General features: G+C 35.4%; 1 protein-coding gene across 1 annotated transcript in view; it reads left to right on the top strand.

Annotated features, from left to right (window-relative positions):
- Positions 1-6,026, top strand: part of DTWD2 (DTW domain containing 2) — a 65,156-nt gene that overhangs the window by 27,689 nt on the left and 31,441 nt on the right. The gene's annotated exons all lie outside the window — the stretch shown is intronic.

The following is a 6,026-nucleotide window of genomic DNA, read 5'->3' on the forward strand; positions in this document are numbered from 1 at the left end:
GCAAATGTTCCTTAAAATTTGAGCAGAACAAATTCTGGCCATGTGTGGTTTGTGAGTTTTGTTGGTGGGTTTTGGTTTGGTGTGTTTTGTTTTGTTTTCTCCTTAGGAACATCAATAGCTACCCACCTGAACTGCCAATAGGGCTTAAGCTGTGGTTATACAATTATTACAGCTGTCCCTGCCCTAATGAAAATGCCTAGTTTGTATTACAAAGTTAATAACATTAGTGGACATAAGTTTCTGTTGCTGCATTGTGAATGGTATGACACTTTTTCAAGGAATTTTTTAGTGGATAATTGAGTATGGCTTTGGCACAGGAGTCTTGAATGTAAGTTTTGAAGCTAAAGCTTCATCTTGTGTGTCTCAGTTGCTGTTGTTGAATAAGTTTTTGTCCTGGTATTAAACTCGTTTATATTTATATCATTTAAACAGACCATTCCGTGTTTCTTTTTATGTACTACAATGGTGTGTCTGAGTTAAAGGCTCAGATTACAGATTTTCTAGGAAAGGCTCTAATTTCACACATTGCAGTTTTGTATCTGCACTGTGCATCATTCATAACCAACTTCTAAATCCAGAAACTGGGAAATGTTACTGGTTGGATTCTTTATAAATCTTTGAAAGGAAATGTAACCTTTTGTTTTCTAGTTTTGTCATACACTTGTCAATGGATCATGGAACAACAGGTCAAACCGTTGCATTTCTTCTGTGACTGGAACTGGTCTGTAATAAATTTGCATTTGTTTGGAAGTCAAATTGCTGACTGAAGTTGAGCACTGCCATTGCTTTAGGTTTCCTCTTGTGTTGGTTCTTATAATGAGATTCTTGATTTTGCTCCTGACCAGTTCCCCTACAGTCATACTGATAGGGAGCTGGGGTGCAGCAGAGCACAGAGCTCCTGGAGGTGTGAAGGGCCTCTTTGAACTGTCAAATGCAACGAACACAGCTCTTGTGTAAATAGCTGTCTTACACTCCAGTCTTTGTTCTAGTTTATAACTAGTTTGCAGTTTCTCATTTGCTGTGGCTTTTTAAAATTTCTGGGTACTGCAAGCTTTTAGCATGGATTTACAAATACATAAGTATTCTGAAATATTTTGAAATATATAAGCTAGCTTGATGTCCAAAAATCATATATAGGAGCAATTTTGCTACAGATAAAAATGGGGAAGAATTTTTTCCTCATCACTTGGGATCTTGTATGTGGCATGATGCCTGTAAGATATTTCTACCCCATGTGTCTTAGAGGGAAGTTTTTCAACACGTATAAAAAATACTCCCCACTAGGAGGTATAAACAAGGATTTTTTTCTTTTTCTTGAGTATTTCTGTAAGACTAGAATTATTTTTCCAGGTGTAAATTGTTGTCAAAGCCGCCATTTTCATTCAGGGTCGTTATTGAAAGTATGTTGTAGAAAAACTATTAATACCAACAGTTTTACTAATGGAAAAAAATTAATCTTCATCATTGGATCACCTTTTGATCAGTGAAAAGATGACTTCCCCTTCAGGAGGGGAGAGGAGATGGCAATTTGCAAGTATAAAAACAAAAGCCTCATGACTATGATGTTAGAATAGTTTAAATGGAGTACTGTTAGTCAACATGCTGCTAATTCAAAAAAAGAGCTACTGTAAGTGTTAAAGTAATTTGCTTTAGGGGATGAAATCTGTTTTATATCAAATATGGGACTTGCTTTTAGGCTCTTACTATAGTATAGCAATTAGGTTATATTAGCATAAATTGAAATGGAAGAGTAGATTCTAGGTTTCAGTCAAATTATTTTGGCCTTCAGAGAAAGATGGTGAACAGATGGAATTTACATCTAGAAACTTATGGGATTCGTTTCAATGTATTTCAATTTAACTGCAACTTTATGAATAGATTTTATGGAATTTATTTCACTGCAATCCATTTCAAATTCTGCAGAACATTTGTCATATGCTGAGGCACCTGACCATGGATACATGACTTGCCTTTAAGTGAGAAAGTGTTTCCATTCATAATCTCTTTAGTTGGGCCCTACCAAATTTGCCAGCAAAAGTAAAAAATCACAAATTCTGTTTACTGGCTATTCTCAACTGCCTTCTTTTTTGCTTCTCTTCTCTTATGTACTTGCTGCTGACAGAACTGTCTCTCGGTACATGTAAGACAGGTAATCTCTGCAAAACCTGGAACAAACAGAAGTGTATTGGCCATTGTTTGAAGTTCATGCCACCTTCCTTTATAAAGATGAAACCTGATCATTGTTTTAGTTGGGGGGTTTTTTTGTGTGTGGCTTTGGTTTTTTTGGTTTTTTTTTTTTTTCTGCTGACAGTTAAACTGTCCTTGGTAGTGGATTTTGATTTTTGGAAGATCAGCTATTTGAGCATATTCCAGGTGATTGCTGCTTTATGGCACTTAATGACTATGTCTGTCTGCCCATAGTGTTTTTGGCACATCAGATCAGTAGGAGCATTATGATATGAGAGAGGACTTTGTGTAGATAATCTATTTTGTTATCTGTCTCTTCTAGATAGCATCATCTTTGATTTCTCTTAGATTATAATGTTGAGAGTAGCTTCTGGGCTGTTACTTACTCAGCTTAGTTTACTGCTATTTCCTAATAACAATTGCTGTCATAAACCCCATTTCTTATCCTGTATGGTAAACTATAAAATTTGATTTTTCTCTAATCAGTTGTTAGCATGTAAGCTAAATATAGATTCTAATGTACTGTTGAAATAAAAATAGCTAAACCTGAAAGCTATTGATGATATTTCTTTGTTTAGAAAAAAGCTAATACATGGCATATAATTTTACTATGGAACCTGGATTTTTTGGTAATGATGTTTGCCTCATTTCACTTTATTCCTTATTAACACTTACTGCATTCTGCTTCACTCTCACATGTTACTGCTGAGAAAAATAAATCAGGAGCTAACTAGCTAGTGAAACAATGGTGGATTACAACAGATAACTCTTGAGAATAATCAAGGGAATTAAGTAACATGGGATGAATTCCTATTTCCATATGGGAAAGAGATTGAAAATAAAGTATTTCCAGATACCATCTTTAAACAACTTCATGCTAGGATTTTGTTCCCTATGTTATAGTTCCATTTCGTCTGTGAACCATACTTTTATTTAAATGAGTGTAAAGAAGATAATCAGTCATGCATAAACCAGCAGAATTCATTGAGTAGTAAAAAATGAAGAGAGATAGTTGATCCAGTTTTGTCCAATAGTTGAAAAGTTATTTAAGCTCAAAACTGCCCTGTTCCAAAGAGCAAATTTTTATATATTCAGAATGTAAATGCAGGTACATAAAAATAATCTGTATTATGTGTAGAACTAAAATATTTGTTCAACCTGCCAAGCATAACATTGAGTAAGTAAGATGCAGAAAAAGAATAATACTTCAGCATGAGTTCTCCTCTTACTTAACCTTCTGTATTACAAATAAATTAATTTGGTCACACTGATGTAACTAGAATATTACCTGAAGTGTCTGTCAGAAATACCTGACAAGAAACATATCCATGGACAGAATACACCCTGGTAACTTATTAGTCATCCAAATTCTGCCTCACCTATTTCTGATCACAGCAAGTGTCTGAGAAGACGCAAGTGAAGGTATTAATCTAGTCTGTACATTAACATTATGGAAGAACTCAACATTAAAAATAAATTCCTTAAAACAATTTTATTTTCAAGTTTCAACTTTTTGGGTTTTGTCAGAAGTACATAATGTTCTATTAGGCCTTTCGGGTTATCAGAGTGATTTGATCTTATGGCAAGAATGAAGAATCCATAAGTGAAATTTTAGGGGTCATAAAAGATAATTATTTGGTGTGGAGGTCCGTAATGACTCTGAAAACTACCAGGTCTCTAATACTCGGGCCTTGCCATACATTTGAGAACTTCCTGTGTTCCTTTTGGACTTTTTCTTATGTCTTACAATTAACTTCTTCGGTTCTCCATTTGGGACCACTTCTTCATGCTATGATTTTTTTTTTTTTTTTTACTTTCACACGGGACCCCCTGCAAAGGTGTGCTGGACTAGAGTCGTAGAATCATAGAATGGCACAGCTTGGAAGGGACCTTGAAAGATCATCTGGTCTACCTTTTTGTGGGAAAGGAAACCTGGATGAGATTATCTAGCACCTTGTCAGGTCACATCTTGAAAACCTCCAGTGATGGGGACTCCACCACATCCCTGGGGAAGTTGTGATTGATTGTTCTCACTGTAAAAAATTTCCTTATACTGAGGTGAAACCCCTCCTGGTGCAATTTGTACCTATTGCCCCTTGTCCTCTCCATATGGCTCCTTGTGAAGAGAGATCCTCTGTCTTCTTTGTAGCTACACCTCAAGTACTGGAATACCCTGATGAGGGATCCCCTGAGCCTCCTCTTCTCCAGGGAGAAAAGAAGTATTGCAGTGCTAGATGAGATAATAGTCAAATATTGAAGATGACGCACCCTTCAAGTCTGAAGAGTCTCCAGTGTTTAATTCCATTTTCAAGTGTTGACACTCTGAGTCTTAAAATTATACCTGCATTACACTTGAGAGGGTTGTTTTCCTAATTGTGCCTATGTCCTTGAGATAGTTTTGAAGCAATTGGTTTAAACTAGTCTATCATATATAAATCTCAGTAGCAATTTTACCACAGCAGTGTGTGGTTACAGCATGTGCTGTATAGTGTAGTTATGATCCTGGTAAACTGTGGCTTAAGCCAATGCTCTTAAGTACTAAACGAACTGAAACCTAGCTATGTAAATGCTCATAGGGTCTGAGCACTTACTGAAAGTCAACGGGATGTGGACTACATACATCTGTATTTTGGCATTTTATCTGCCTAAATTTTTTAGGCCTTGTAGTGGACTGTAAAATGCAATTAGTATCCCTGAGGCTGTTAAAATGTTTGCTTTAGTAAGATAATGGACGGGAAAATTAAGGATCATTTAACATGCAAATGATTCTTTAAAATCCTGCCTAATGCAAAATGGAACTGAAAAACACTTTGAAGTGGTAGGATGAGTAAAAATAGCATAATGAAAGTAAAGGAAGATACTATGCCAAGAAACTCTTGGAAAAGTGAGCAGTAGTATTGACTATGCTGCACAAAACGTTTTTTGATTTTTGAGAGTATGCAAAACTGAAATATTAAACATTTGCTGAATATTCTTACTGTACCCACTGTGGTTGATACTTACACTTGTACCTACAAGGTCTGGCTGGATATGTATTTTTTTCTAAAACAATGATAGAACATTGTAGTATTCCTTTGTTGAAGACTATGAATTACTTCTTAAGGGTGGAAGAGAGAGACTGTTAGTGTTTTATGTGCTTAGAATTGGTATTCTGAAAAAGTGCAGTTAGAATTAATATTCTTCTTAAGCTTTCTTCTTTGCTTCTGTGATTTTGAGTGAAATGTGTTTTTTTCCACAATTTCATAAGAACTACTGATATTTAATGAGTATTAAAATAATCCAGTAAAAAACAGTTTAGTACTTTGCTTTAGATTTACTTTACTATTACTTTAGATTTCAATAAGATATTAAAATATATTTGTGTACTACAAGAAGTGAAAAAAAACTTTTGCTGTTTACAAACAAATCTGCTTTTACTGTAGAAGGTTTTCACCAGAAAGACTAGGTATAAATCACATCTACGCATGATTTGGAGAAACTTCATTTGCCCGTAACAGTTTTATGAATTTTAAAATGTTTTGTTTTGTACAAAATTTTGTAAGTGTTAATTTGGAGCCCTCTGTACGGGAACATGGAAAATAAACGTGTAACTACATGACAGCCCTCAGAGTTCAAGAATTGGTCTTCCACATGCTAGTTGTTAACAGGGTACTGTGTACCTTCACTCCCTTGCACTGTGCGCCTCTATAGAGGGGTTAAGGCTTTGTAGAAGTGAACTATTGAATATGGTTTATCAGTGGGGTTAATCATAGACTTTCTGAGAAAGTTCTGTGGCACTGAGTTACAAAGCAATGATGCAGATAATCATACTCTAAGCTCTTGGGGAAAAAAATGAGCAG

The sequence above is a fragment of the Egretta garzetta genome, unplaced genomic scaffold, assembly GCF_000687185.1.
Source record: "Egretta garzetta isolate BGI_Z169 unplaced genomic scaffold, ASM68718v1 scaffold272, whole genome shotgun sequence".
NCBI classification, from domain to species: Eukaryota; Metazoa; Chordata; class Aves; order Pelecaniformes; family Ardeidae; genus Egretta; species Egretta garzetta.